Genomic DNA, 16,384 nt, shown 5'->3' on the forward strand with positions numbered 1-16,384 from the left:
CTGTTCTATTCTCTTCTATTCTATTCTGTTCTGTTGTTCTCTTTTATTCTATTCAATTCTATTCGATTCTATTCGATTCGACACTATTCTATTGTATTCTATTCTATTCGACTCTATTCGATTCTATTCGATTCTATTCTGTTCTGTTCTGTTCTACTCTATTCTATTCTATTCTGATCTATTCCATTCTATTCTATTCTGTTCTATTCTATTCTATTCTATTCTATTCTATTCTATTCTATTCTATTCTATTCTATTCTATTCTATTCAGTTCTCTTCTATTCTATTCGGTTCTGTTCTATTCTATTCTGTTCTATTCTATTCTATTCTATTCTGTTCTGTTCTAATCTATTCTATTCTGTTCTATTCTATTCTATTCTATTCTATTCTATTCTGTTCTATTCTGTTCTATTCTATTCTATTCTATTCTGTTCTGTTCTATTCTATTCTGTTCTATTCTATTCTATTCTATTCTGTTCTGTTCTATTCTATTCTATTCTGTTCTATTCTATTCTATTCAATTCTATTCTATTCTATTCTATTCTGTTCTGTCCTATTCCATTCTGTTCTGTTCTATTCTGTTCTATTCTATTCTACTCTGTTCTAGTCTATTCTATTCTGTTCAACTCTGTTCTGTTCTGTTTTATTCTATTCTGTTGTATTCTATTCTATTCTATACTATTCTATTATGTTCGTTTGTGTTCTATCCTATTCTATTCTATTTTTTTCTGTCCTGTACTATTCTATTCTGTTCTATTCTATTCTTTTCTAATCTATTCTACTCTGTTCGTTTCTATTCTATTCTATTCTATTCTATTCTATTCTATTCTATTTTATTCTGTTCTGTTCTATTCTATTCTATTCTATTCTATTCTATTCTATTCTATTCTGTTCTGTTCTATTCTATTCTATTCTATTCTATTCTATTCTATTCTCTTCTGTTCTGTTCTATTCTGTTGTGTTCTATTCTATTCTGTTCTATTCTCTTCTGTTCTATTCTATTCTATTCTATTCTGTTCTGTTCTATTCTATTCTATTATTTTCTATTCTGTTCCATTCTATTCTATTCTGTTGTATTCTATGCTATTCTATTCTGTTCTAATCTATTCTAATCTATTCTGTTCTATTCTATTCTATTCTAAACTATTATATTCTGTTCTATTCTGTTCTTTACTATTCTATTCTATTCTATTCTATTCTGTTCTATTCTATTCTTTCTATTCTGTTCTCTTCTATTCTATTCTAGTCCATTCTATTCGGTTCTGTTCTGTTCTATTCTATTCTATTCAGTTCTGTTCTATTCTGTTCTGTTCTATTCTATTCTATTCTATTCTGTTCTGTTCTATTGCATTCTATTTTATTCTCATCTATTGCATTCTGTTCTGTTCTGTTCTGTTCTGTTTTATTCTATTCTATTTTGTTCTATTCTCTTCTGTTCTGTTCTGTTCTGTTCTGTTCTGTTCTATTCCATTCTATTCTATTCTATTCTATTTTGTTCTATTCTACTCTGTTCTATTCTGTTCTATTCTATTCTATTCTATTCTGTTCTATTCTATTCTTTTCTAATCTATTCTACTCTGTTCGTTTCTATTCTATTCTATTCTATTCTATTCTGTTCTGTTCTATTCTATTCTATTCTATTCTATTCTATTCTATTCTATTCCGTTCTGTTCTATTCTATTCTATTCTATTCTCCTCTGTTCTGTTCTATTCTGTTGTGTTCTATTCTATTCTGTTCTATTCTGTTCTGTTCTATTCTATTCTATTCATTCTGTTCTGTTCTATTCTATTCTATTATATTCTATTCTGTTCCATTCTATTCTATTCTGTTGTATTCTATGCTATTCTATTCTGTTCTAATCTATTCTAATCTATTCTGTTCTATTCTATTCTATTCTATTCTAAACTATTATATTCTGTTCTATTCTGTTCTTTACTATTCTATTCTATTCTATTCTGTTCTCTTCTATTCTATTCTATTCTGTTCTCTTATATTCTATTCTAGTCCATTCTATTCGGTTCTGTTCTGTTCTATTCTATTCTATTCTGTTCTGTTCTATTCTATTCTATTCTATTCTGTTCTGTTCTATTGCATTCTAATTTATTATCATCTATTGCATTCTGTTCTGTTCTGTTCTGTTCTGTTCTGTTCTATTCTATTTTGTTGTATTCTCTTCTGTTCTGTTCTGTTCTGTTCTGTTCTATTCCATTCTATTCTATTCTATTCTATTTTGTTCTATTCTACTCTGCTCTATTCTGTTCTATTCTATTCTATTCTATTCTGTTCTATTCTATTCTGTTCTATTATATTTTATTCTATTCTATTCTATTCTGTTCTGTTTTGTTCTATTCTATTCTATTCTCTTCTATTCTATTCTATTATATTCTGTTCTGTTCTATTCTATTCTATTCTATTCTGTTCTGTTGTTCTGTTTTATTCTATTCGATTCTATTCAATTCGATACTATTCTATTGTATTCTATTCTATTCGACTCTATTCGATTCTATTCGATTCTATTCTGTTCTGTGCAGTTCTAGTCTATTCTATTTTGTTCTCTTCTATTCTATTCTATTCTAAACTATTCTTCTGTTCTATTCTGTTCTTTTCTATTCTATTCTATTCTATTCTGTTCTATTCTATTCTATTCTATTCTGTTCTATTCTATTCTATTCAATTCTATTCTATTCTATTCTATTCTGTTCTGTCCTATTCCATTCTGTTCTGTTCTATTCTGTTCTATTCTATTCTACTCTATTCTAGTCTATTCTATTCTGTTCTACTCTGTTCTTTTCTGTTTTATTCTATTCTGTTGTATTCTATTCTATTCTATACTATTCTATTATGTTCGTTTGTGTTCTATCCTATTCTATTCTATTCTTTTCTGTCCTGTACTATTCTATTCTGTTCTATTCTATTCTTTTCTAATCTATTCTACTCTGTTCGTTTCTATTCTATTCTATTCTATTCTATTTTATTCTGTTCTATTCTATTCTATTCTATTCTATTCTATTCTATTCTATTCTATTCTATTCTATTCTATTCTATTCTATTCAGTTCTATTCTATTCTATTCTATTCTATTCTATTCTCTTCTGTTCTGTTCTATTCTGTTGTGTTCTATTCTATTCTGTTCTATTCTCTTCTGTTCTATTCTATTCTATTCTATTCTGTTCTGTTCTATTCTATTCTATTATTTTCTATTCTGTTCCATTCTATTCTATTCTGTTGTATTCTATGCTATTCTATTCTGTTCTAATCTATTCTAATCTATTCTGTTCTATTCTATTCTATTCTAAACTATTATATTCTGTTCTATTCTGTTCTTTACTATTCTATTCTATTCTATTCTATTCTGTTCTATTCTATTCTTTCTATTCTGTTCTCTTCTATTCTATTCTAGTCCATTCTATTCGGTTCTGTTCTGTTCTGTTCTATTCTATTCAGTTCTGTTCTATTCTATTCTATTCTATTCTGTTCTGTTCTATTGCATTCTATTTTATTCTCATCTATTGCATTCTGTTCTGTTCTGTTCTGTTCTGTTTTATTCTATTCTATTTTGTTCTATTCTCTTCTGTTCTGTTCTGTTCTGTTCTGTTCTATTCCATTCTATTCTATTCTATTCTTTTGTTCTATTCTACTCTGTTCTATTCTGTTCTATTCTATTCTATTCTATTCTGTTCTATTCTATTCTTTTCTAATCTATTCTACTCTGTTTGTTTCTATTCTATTCTATTCTATTCTATTCTGTTCTGTTCTATTCTATTCTATTCTATTCTATTCTATTCTATTCTATTCTATTCTATTCTATTCTATTCTATTCCGTTCTGTTCTATTCTATTCTATTCTATTCTGTTCTGTTCTGTTCTATTCTGTTGTGTTCTATTCTATTCTGTTCTATTCTGTTCTGTTCTATTCTATTCTATTCATTCTGTTCTGTTCTATTCTATTCTATTATATTCTATTCTGTTCCATTCTATTCTATTCTGTTGTATTCTATGCTATTCTATTCTGTTCTAATCTATTCTAATCTATTCTGTTCTATTCTATTCTTTTCTATTCTAAACTATTATATTCTGTTCTATTCTGTTCTTTACTATTCTATTCTATTCTATTCTGTTCTATTCTATTCTATTCTATTCTGTTCTCTTCTATTCTATTCTAGTCCATTCTATTCGGTTCTGTTCTGTTCTATTCTATTCTATTCTGTTCTGTTCTATTCTGTTCTGTTCTATTCTATTCTATTCTATTCTGTTCTGTTCTATTGCTTTCTAATTTATTATCATCTATTGCATTCTGTTCTGTTCTGTTCTGTTCTGTTCTGTTCTATTCTATTTTGTTGTATTCTCTTCTGTTCTGTTCTGTTCTGTTCTGTTCTATTCCATTCTATTCTATTCTATTCTATTTTGTTCTATTCTACTCTGCTCTATTCTGTTCTATTCTATTCTATTCTATTCTGTTCTATTCTATTCTGTTCTATTATATTTTATTCTATTCTATTCTATTCTGTTCTGTTTTGTTCTATTCTATTCTATTCTCTTCCATTCTATTCTATTATATTCTGTTCTGTTCTATTCTATTCTATTCTATTCTGTTCTGTTGTTCTGTTTTATTCTATTCGATTCTATTCAATTCGACACTATTCTATTGTATTCTATTCTATTCGACTCTATTCGATTCTATTCGATTCTATTCTGTTCTGTTCAGTTCTAGTCTATTCTATTTTGTTCTCTTCTATTCTATTCTATTCTAAACTATTCTTCTGTTCTATTCTGTTCTTTTCTATTCTATTCTATTCTATTCTGTTCTATTCTATTCTATTCTGTTCTGTTCTATTCTATTCTGTTCCATTATCTTCTGTTCTGTTCTATTCTATTCTATTCTGATCTGTTGTATTCCTTTCTGTTCTATTCTATTCTATTCTGTTCTGTTCTGTTCTGTTCTGTTCTATTCTATTCTATTCTGTTCCATTCTATTTTGTTCTGTTCTATTCTATTCTATTCTGTTCTGTCTATCCTATTATGTTCTATTCTATTCTGTTCTGTTTTGTTCTGTTCTATTCTATTCTGTTCTATTCCATTCTATTTTATTCTCATGTAATGCATTCTGTTCTGTTCTGTTCTGTTCTATTCTATTCTCTTTTGTTCTATTCTCTTCTGTTCTGTTCTGTTCTGTTTTGTTCTATTCCATTCTATTCTATTCTATTCTATTCTATTCTATTCTATTCTATTCTATTCTATTCTATTCTATTCTATTCTATTTTGTTCTATTCTAGTCTGCTCTATTCTGTTCTCTTCTATTCTATTCTATTCTGTTCTATTCGATTCTGTTCTATTCTATTTTATTCTCTTCTATTCTATTCTGTTCTGTTTTGTTCTATTCTATTCTCTTCTCTTCTATTCTATTCTATTATATTCTGTTCTATTCTGTTCTATTCTCTTCTATTCTATTCTGTTCTGTTGTTCTGTTTTACTCTATTCAATTCTATTCGATTCTATTCGATTCGACACTATTCTATTGTATGCTATTCTATTCGACTCTATTCGACTCTATTCGATTCTATTCGATTCTATTCTGTTCTGTTCTGTTCTACGCTATTCTATTCTATTCTGATCTATTCTATTCTATTCTATTCTGTTCTGTTCTATTCTATTCTGTTGTGTTCTATTCTATTTATTCTATTCTATTCCATTCTGTTCTGTTCTATTCTGTTCTATTCTATTCTACTCTATTCTAGTCTATTCTATTCTGTTCTACTCTGTTCCGTTCTGTTTTATTCTATTCTGTTGTATTCTATTCTATTCTATACTATTCTATTATGTTCTTTTGTGTTCTATCCTATTCTATTCTATTCTTTTCTGTCCTATTCTATTCAATTCTGTTCTATTCTATTCTATTCTTTTCTAACCTATTCTACTCTGTTCGTTTCTATTCTATTCTATTCTATTCTATTCTGTTCTGTTCTGTTCTATTCTATTCTATTCTATTCTATTCTATTCTATTCTATTCTATTCTATTCTATTCTATTCTGTTCTGTTCTATTCTATTCTATTCTATTCTATTCTCTTCTGTTCTATTCTGTTGTGTTCTATTCTATTCTATTCTATTCTGTTCTGTTCTATTCTATTCTATTCTATTCTGTTCTGTTCTATTCTATTCTACTCTATTCTATTCTAAACTATTATATTCTGATCTATTCTGTTCTTTACTATTCTATTCTATTCTATTCTGTTCTATTCTATTCTATTCTATTCTGTTCTCTTCTATTCTATTCTAGTCCATTGTATTCGGTTCTGTTCTGTTCTATTCTATTCTATTCTGTTCTATTCTATTCTGTTCTGTTCTATTCTATTCTATTCTATTCTGTTCTGTTCTGTTCTATTGCATTCTATTTTATTCTCATCTATTGCATTCTGTTCTGTTCTGTTCTGTTCTGTTCTGTTCTATTCTATTTTGTTCTATTCTCTTCTGTTCTGTTCTGTTCTATTCCATTCTATTCTATTCTATTCTATTTTGTTCTATTCTACTCTGCTCTATTCTGTTCTATTCTATTCTATTCTATTCTGTTCTATTCTATTCTGTTCTATTCTATTTTATTCTATTCTATTCTATTCTGTTTTGTTCTATTCTATTCTATTCTCTTCTATTCTATTCTATTATATTCTGTTCTATTCTATTCTATTCTATTCTGTTCTGTTGTTCTGTTTTATTCTATTCGATTCTATTCGATTCTATTCAATTCGACACTATTCTATTGTATTCTATTCTATTCGACTCTATTCGACTCTATTCGATTCTATTCGATTCTATTCTGTTCTGTGAAGTTCTAGTCTATTCTATTCTGTTCTCTTCTATTCTATTCTATTCTAAACTATTCTATTCTGTTCTATTCTGTTCTTCTCTATTCTATTCTGTTCTATTCTATTCTGTTCTATTCTATTCTATTCTGTTCTGTTCTATTCTATTCTGTTCCATTCTCTTCTGTTCTGTTCTATTCTATTCTATTCTGATCTGTTGTATTCCTTTCTGTTCTATTCTATTCTATTCTGTTCAGTTCTGTTCTGTTCTGTTGTATTCTATTCTATTCTGTTCCATTCTATTTTGTTCTGTTCTATTCTATTCTATTCTGTTCTGTTCTATCCTATTATGTTCTATTCTATTCTGTTCTGTTTTGTTCTGTTCTATTCTATTCTGTTCTATTCCATTCTATTTTATTCTCATGTATTGCATTCTGTTCTCTTCTGTTCTGTTCTGTTCTATTCCATTCTCTTATGTTCTATTCTCTTCTGTTCTGTTCTGTTCTGTTTTGTTCTATTCCATTCTATTCTATTCTATTCTATTCTATTCTATTCTATTCTATTCTATTCTATTCTATTTTGTTCTATTCTACTCTGCTCTATTCTGTTCTATTCTATTCTATTCTATTCTGCCCTATTCGATTCTGTTCTATTCTATTTTATTCTCTTCTATTCGATTCTGTTCTGTTTTTTTCTATTCTATTCTATTCTCTTCTATTCTATTCTATTATATTCTGTTCTATTCTGTTCTATTCTCTTCTATTCTATTCTGTTCTGTTGTTCTGTTTTATTCTGTTCAATTCTATTCGATTCTATTCGATTCCACACTATTCTATTGTATTCTATTCTATTCGACTCTATTCGACTCTATTCGATTCTATTCGATTCTATTCTGTTCTGTTCTGTTCTACTCTATTCTATTCTATTCTGATCTATTCTATTCTATTCTATTCTGTTCTGCTCTATTCTATTCTATTCTATTCTGTTCTATTCTATTCTATTCTATTCTATTCTATTCTATTCTATTCAGTTCTCTTCTATTCTATTCGGTTCTGTTCTATTCTATTCTGTTCTATTCTATTCTATTCTATTCTGTTCTGTTCTAATCTATTCTATTCTGTTCTATTCTATTCTATTCTATTCTATTCTATTCTATTCTATTCTGTTCTATTCTGTTCTATTCTATTCTATTCTATTCTGTTCTGTTCTATTCTATTCTGTTCCATTCTATTCTATTCTATTCTGTTCTGTTCTATTCTATTCTATTCTGTTCTATTCTATTCTATTCTATTCTATTCTATTCTATTCTATTCTGTTCTATTAAATTCTGTTCTGTTCTATTCTGTTCTATTCTATTCTACTCTATTCTATTCTGTTCTACTCTGTTCTGTTCTCTTTTATTCTATACTGTTGTATTCGATTCTATTCTATACAATTCTATTATGTTCTTTTGTGTTCTATCCTATTTTATTCTATTCTTTTCTGTCCTATTCTATTCTATTCTGTTCTATTCTATTCTTTTCTACTCTATTCTACTCTGTTCGTTTCTATTCTATTCTATTCTATTCTATTCTGTTCTGTTCTAATCTATTCTATTCTGTTCTATTCTATTCTATTCTATTCTATTCTATTCTGTTCTATTCTGTTCTATTCTATTCTATTCTATTCTGTTCTGTTCTATTTTATTCTGTTCTATTCTATTCTATTCTGTTCTGTTCTATTCTATTCCATTCTGTTCTATTCTATTCTATTCTATTCTATTCTATTGTATTCTGTTCTGTTCTATTCCATTCTGTTCTGTTCTATTCTGTTCTATTCTATTCTACTCTATTCTAGTCTATTCTATTCTGTTCTACTCTGTTCCGTTCTGTTTTATTCTATTCTGTTGTATTCTATTCTATTCTATAGTATTCTATTATGTTCTTTTGTGTTCTATCCTATTCTATTCTATTCTTTTCTGTCCTATTCTATTCTATTCTGTTCTATTCTATTCTTTTCTAATCTATTCTACTCTGTTCGTTTCTATTCTATTCTATACTATTCTATTCTGTTCTGTTCTATTCTATTCTATTCTATTCTATTCTATTCTATTCTATTCTATTCTATACCATTCTATTCTATGCTGTTCTATCCTATTCTATTCTGTTCTATTCTATTCTATTGTATTCTCTTCTGTTCTGTTCTATTCTGTTGTGTTCTATTCTATTCGGTTCTATTCTGTTCTGTTCTATTCTATTCTATTCTATTCTGTTCTGTTCTATTCTATTCTATTATATTCTATTCTGTTCCATTCTATTCTATTCTGTTGTATTCTATGCTATTCTATTCTGTTCTAATCTATTCTAATCTATTCTGTTCTATTCTATTCTGTTCTATTCTATTTTATTCTATTCTATTCTATTCTGTTTTGTTCTCTTCTATTCTATTGTCTTCTATTCTATTCTATTATATTCTGTTCTATTCTGTTCTATTCTATTCTATTCTATTCTGTTCTGTTGTTCTGTTTTATTCTATTCGATTCTATTCAATTCGACACTATTCTATTGTATTCTATTCTATTCGACTCTATTCGATTCTATTCGATTCGATTCTGTTCTGTGAAGTTCTAGTCTATTCTATTCTGTTCTTCTCTATTCTATTCTGTTCTTCTCTATTCTATTCTATTCTGTTCTGTTCTATTCTATTCTGTTCCATTCTCTTCTGTTCTGTTCTATTCTATTCTATTCTGATCTGTTGTATTCCTTTCTGTTCTATTCTATTCTATTCTGTTCTGTTCTGTTCTGTTCTGTTCTATTCTATTCTATTCTGTTCCATTCTATTTTGTTCTGTTCTATTCTATTTTATTCTGTTCTGTTCTATCCTATTATGTTCTATTCTATTCTGTTCTGTTTTGTTCTGTTCTATTCTATTCTGTTCTATTCCATTCTATTTTATTCTCATGTATTGCATTCTGTTCTGTTCTGTTCTGTTCTGTTCTATTCTATTCTCTTTTGTTCTATTCTCTTCTGTTCTGTTCTGTTCTGTTTTGTTCTATTCCATTCTATTCTATTCTATTCTATTCTATTCTATTCTATTCTATTCTATTCTATTCTATTCTATTCTATTCTATTTTGTTCTATTCTACTCTGCTCTATTCTGTTCAATTCTATTCTATTCTATTCTGTTCTATTCGATTCTTTTCTATTATATTTTATTCTCTTCTATTCTATTCTGTTCTGTTTTGTTCTATTCTATTCTATTCTCTTCTCTTCTATTCTATTATATTCTGTTCTATTCTCTTCTATTCTATTCTGTTCTGTTGTTCTGTTTTATTCTATTCAATTCTATTCGACTCTATTCGATTCTATTCGATTCTATTCTGTTCTGTTCTGTTCTACTCTATTCTATTCTATTCTGATCTATTCTATTCTATTCTATTCTGTTCTGCTCTATTCTATTCTATTCTATTCTGTTCTATTCTATTTTATTCTATTCTATTCTATTCCGTTCTCTTCTATTCTATTCGGTTCTGTTCTATTCTATTCTGTTCTATTCTGTTCTGTTCTAATCTATTCTATTCTGTTCTATTCTATTCTATTCTATTCTATTCTATTCTATTCTTCTATTCTGTTCTATTCTGTTCTATTCTATTCTATTCTATTCTATTCTGTTCTGTTCTATTCTATTCTGTTCTATTCTATTCTATTCTATTCTGTTCTGTTCTGTTCTATTCTGTTCTGTTCTATTCTATTCTATTCTATTCTGTTCTGTTCTATTGCATTCGATTTTATTCTCATCTATTGCATTCTGTTCTGTTCTGTTCTGTTCTGTTTTATTCTATTCTATTTTGTTCTATTCTCTTCTGTTCTGTTCTGTTCTGTTCTGTTCTATTCCATTCTATTCTATTCTATTCTATTTTGTTCTATTCTACTCTGCTCTATTCTGTTCTATTCTATTCTATTCTATTCTGTTCTATTCTATTCTGTTCTATTCTATTTTATTCTATTCTATTCTATTCTGTTCTGTTTTGTTCTATTCTATTCTATTCTCTTCTATTCTATTCTATATATACTGTTCTATTCTATTCTATTCTATTCTGTTCTGTTGTTCTGTTTTATTCTATTCAATTCTATTCGACTCTATTCGATTCGACACTATTCTATTGTTTTCTATTCTATTCGACTCTTTTCGACTCTATTCGATTCTATTCTGTTCTGTGCTGTTCTAGTCTATTCTATTCTGTTCTCTTCTATTCTATTCTATTCTAAACTATTCTATTCTGTTCTATTCTGTTCTTTTCTATTCTATTCTATTCTATTCTGTTCTGTTCTATTCTATTCTATTCTGTTCTGTTCTATTCTATTCTGTTCCATTCTCTTCTGTTCTGTTCTATTCTATTCTATTCTGATCTGTTGTATTCCTTTCTGTTCTATTCTATTCTATTCTGTTCTGTTCTGTTCTGTTCTGTTCTATTCTATTCTATTCTGTTCCATTCTATTTTGTTCTGTTCTATTCTATTCTATTCTGTTCTGTTCTATCCTATTATGTTCCATTCTATTCTGTTCTGTTTTGTTCTGTTCTATTCTATTCTGATCTATTCCCTTCTATTTTATTCTCATGTATTGCATTCTGTTCTGTTCTGTTCTGTTCTGTTCTATTCTATTCTCTTTTGTTCTATTCTCTTCTGTTCTGTTCTGTTCTGTTTTGTGCTATTCCATTCTATTCTATTCTATTCTATTCTATTCTATTCTATTCTATTCTATTCTATTCTATTCTATTTTGTTCTATTCTACTCTGCTCTATTCTGTTCTATTCTATTCTATTCTATTCTGTTCTATTCGATTCTGTTCTATTCTATTTTACTCTCTTCTATTCTATTCTGTTCTGTTTTGTTCTATTCTATTGTAGTCTCTTCTATTCTATTCTATTATATTCTGTTCTATTCTGTTCTATTCTCTTCTATTCTATTCTGTTCTGTTGTTCTGTTTTATTCTATTCAATTCTATTCGATTCTATTCGATTCGACACTATTCTATTGTATTCTATTCTATTCGACTCTATTCGACTCTATTCGATTCTATTCGATTCTATTCTGTTCTGTTCTGTTCTACTCTATTCTATTCTATTCTGATCTATTCTATTCTATTCTATTCTGTTCTGCTCTATTCTATTCTATTCTATTCTGTTCTATTCTATTCTATTCTATTCTATTCTATTCTATTCTATTCTATTCATTTCTCTTCTATTCTATTCGGTTCTGTTCTATTCTATTCTGTTCTATTCTATTCTATTCTATTCTATTCTGTTCTGTTCTATTCTATTCTATTCTGTTCTATTCTATTCTATTCTATTCTATTCTATTCTATTCTATTCTATTCTATTCTATCCTGTTCTGTTCTATTCCATTCTGTTCTGTTCTATTCTGTTCTATTCTATTCTACTCTATTCTAGTCTATTCTATTCTGTTCTACTCTGTTCTGTTCTGTTTTATTCTATTCTGTTGTATTCTATTCTATTCTATACTATTCTATTATGTTCTTTTGTGTTCTATCCTATTCTATTCTATTCTTTTCTGTCCTATTCTATTCTATTCTCTTCTATTCTATTCTTTTCTAATCTATTCTACTCTGTTCGTTTCTATTCTATTCTATTCTATTCTATTCTATTCTATTCTGTTCTGTTCTAATCTATTCTATTCTGTTCTATTATATTCTATTCTGTTCTATTCTATTCTATTGTATTCTCTTCTGTTCTGTTCTATTCTGTTGTGTTCTATTCTATTCTGTTCTATTCTGTTCTGTTCTATTCTATTCTATTCTATTCTATTCTGTTCTGTTCTATTCTATTCTATTATATTCTATTCTGTTCCATTCTATTCTATTCTGTTGTATTCTATGCTATTCTACTCTGTTCTAATCTATGCTAATCTATTCTGTTCTATTCTATTCTGTTCTATTCTATTTTATTCTATTCTATTCTATTCTGTTTTGTTCTATTCTATTCTATTGTCTTCTATTCTATTCTTTTATATTCTGTTCTATTCTGTTCTATTCTTTTCTATTCTATTCTGTTCTGTTGTTCTGTTTTATTCTATTCGATTCTATTCGATTCTATTCAATTCGACACTATTCTATTGTATTCTATTCTAATCGACTCTATTCGACTCTATTCGATTCTATTCGATTCTATTCTGTTCTGTTAAGTTCTAGTCTATTCTATTCTGTTCTCTTCTATTCTATTCTATTCTAAACTATTCTATTCTATTCTATTCTGTTCTGTTCTATTCTATTCTGTTCCATTCTCTTCTGTTCTGTTCTATTCTATTCTATTCTGATCTGTTGTATTCCTTTCTGTTCTATTCTATTCTATTCTGTTCTGTTCTGTTCTGTTCTGTTCTATTCTATTCTATTCTGTTCCATTCAATTTTGTTCTGTTCTATTCTATTCTATTCTGTTCTGTTCTATCCTGTTATGTTCTAATCTATTCTGTTCTGTTTTGTTCTGTTCTATTCTATTCTGTTCTATTCCATTCTATTTTATTCTCATGTATTGCATTCTGTTCTGTTCTGTTCTGTTCTGTTCTATTCTATTCTCTTTTGTTCTATTCTCTTCTGTTCTGTTCTGTTCTGTTTTGTTCTATTCCATTCTATTCTATTCTATTCTATTCTATTTTGTTCTATTCTACTCTGCTCTATTCTGTTCTATTCTATTCTATTCTATTCTGTTCTATTCGATTCTGTTCTATTCTATTTTACTCTCTTCTATTCTATTCTGTTCTGTTTTGTCCTATTCTATTGTATTCTCTTCTATTCTATTCTATTATATTCTGTTCTATTCTGTTCTATTCTCTTCTATTCCATTCTGTTCTTTTGTTCTGTTTTATTCTATTCAATTCTATTCGATTCTATTCGATTCGACACTATTCTATTGTATTCTATTCTATTCGACTCTATTCGACTCTATTCGATTCTATTCGATTCGATTCTGTTCTGTTCTGTTCTACTCTATTCTATTCTATTCTGATCTATTCTATTCTATTCTATTCTGTTCTGCTCTATTCTATTCTATTCTATTCTGTTCTATACTATTCTATTCTATTCTATTCTATTCTATTCTATTCTATTCTATTCAGTTCTCTTCTATTCTATTCGGTTCTGTTCTATTCTATTCTGTTCTATTCTGTTCTATTCTATTCTATTCTGTTCTGTTCTAATCTATTCTATTCTGTTCTATTCTATTCTATTCTATTCTATTCTGTTCTATTCTGTTCTATTCTATTCTATTCTATTCTGTTCTGTTTTATTCTATTCTGTTCTATTCTATTCTATTCTATTCTATTCTGTTCTGTTCTATTCTATTCTATTCTGTTCTATTCTATTCTATTCTATTCTATTCTACTCTATTCTATTCTATTCTGTTCTGTTCTATTCCATTCTGTTCAGTTCTATTCTGTTCTATTCTATTCTACTCTATTCTAGTCTATTCTATTCTGTTCTACTCTGTTCTGTTCTGTTTTATTCTATTCTGTTGTATTCTAGTCCATTCTATACTATTCTATTATGTTATTTTGTGTTCTATCCTTTTCTATTCTATTCTTTTCTGTCCTATTCTATTCTATTCTGTTCTATTCTATTCTTTTCTAATCTATTCTACTCTGTTCGTTTCTATACTATTCTATTCTATTCTATTCTGTTCTGTTCTATTCTATTCTATTCTATTCTATTCTATTCTATTCTATTCTATTCTGTTCTATTCTATTCTATTGTATTCTCTTCTGTTCTGTTCTATTCTGTTGTGTTCTATTCTATTCTGTTCTATTCTGTTCTGTTCTATTCTATTCTATTCTATTCTGTTCTGTTCTATTCTATTCTATTATATTCTATTCTGTTCCATTCTATTCTATTCTGTTGTATTCTATGCTATTCTATTCTGTTCTAATTTATTCTAATCTATTCTGTTCTATTCTGTTCTATTCTATTCTAAACTATTATATTCTGTTCTATTCTGTTCTTTACTATTCTATTCTATTCTATTCTGTTCTCTTCTATTCTGTTCTACTCTGTTCTCTTCTATTCTATTCTAGTCCATTCTATTCGGTTCTGTTCTGTTCTATTCTATTCTATTCTGTTCTGTTCTATTCTATTCTATTCTGTTCTGTTCTGTTCTATTGCATTCTATTTTATTCTCATCTATTTCATTCTGTTCTGTTCTGTTCTGTTCTGTTTTATTCTATTCTATTTTGTTCTATTCTCTTCTGTTCTGTTCTGTTCTGTTCTGTTCTATTCCATTCTATTCTATTCTATTCTATTTTGTTCTATTCTACTCTGCTCTATTCTGTTCTATTGTATTCTATTCTATTCTGTTCTCTTCTATTCTGTTCTATTCTATTTTAATCTATTCTATTCTATTCTGTTCTGTTTTGTTCTATTCTATTCTATTCTATTCTGTTCTATTCTATTCTTTTCTAATCTATTCTACTCTGTTCATTTCTATTCTATTCTATTCTATTCTGTTCTGTTCTATTCTATTCTATTCTATTCTATTCTATTCTATTCTGTTCTGTTCTATTCTATTCTATTCTGTTCTATTCTATTCTATTCTATTCTCTTCTGTTCTGTTCTATTCTGTTGTGTTCTATTCTATTCTGTTCTATTCTGTTCTGTTCTATTCTATTCTATTCTATTCTGTTCTGTTCTATTCTATTCTATTATATTCTATTCTGTTCCATTCTATTCTATTCTGTTGTATTCTATGCTATTCTATTCTGTTCTAATCTATTCTAATCTATTCTGTTCTATTCTATTCTATTCTATTCTAAACTCTTATATTCTGTTCTACTCTGTTCTTTACTATTCTATTCTATTCTATTCTGTTCTATTCTATTCTATTCTATTCTGTTCTATTCTATTCTATTCTATTCTGTTCTCTTCTATTCTATTCTAGTCCATTCTATTCGGTTCTGTTCTGTTCTAATCTATTCTATTCTGTTCTGTTCTATTCTGTTCTGTTCTATTCTATTCTATTCTATTCTGTTCTGTTCTATTGCATTCTATTTTATTCTCATCTATTGCATTCTGTTCTGTTCTGTTCTGTTCTGTTCTGTTTTTTTCTATTCTATTTTGTTCTATTCTCTTCTGTTCTGTTCTATTCCATTCTATTCTATTCTATTCTATTTTGTTCTATTCTACTCTGCTCTATTCTGTTCTATTCTATTCTATTCTATTCTGTTCCATTCTATTCTGTTCTATTCTATTTTATTCTATTCTATTCTATTCTGTTCTGTTTTGTTCTATTCTATTCTATTCTCTTCTATATATTCTGTTCTATTCTATTCTGTTCTGTTGTTCTGTTTTATTCTATTCGATTCTATTCGATTCGACACTATTCAATTGTATTCTATTCTATTCGACTCTTTTCGACTCTATTCGATTCTATTCATTTCTATTCTGTTCTGTGCTGTTCTAGTCCATTCTATTCTGTTCTCTTCTATTCTATTCTATTCTAAACTATTCTATTCTGTTCTATTCTGTTCTTCTTTATTCTATTCTATTCTATTCTGTTCTGTTCTATTCTATTCTATTCTGTTCTGTTCTATTATATTCTGTTCCATTC

The sequence above is a fragment of the Sus scrofa genome, chromosome 14 (assembly GCF_054392235.1).
Source record: "Sus scrofa isolate SSC_HxYL_T2T_F1_AM1 chromosome 14, Sscrofa_HxYL_maternal_Yorkshire_Landrace_v2.0, whole genome shotgun sequence".
In the NCBI taxonomy this organism is placed as follows: domain Eukaryota; kingdom Metazoa; phylum Chordata; class Mammalia; order Artiodactyla; family Suidae; genus Sus; species Sus scrofa.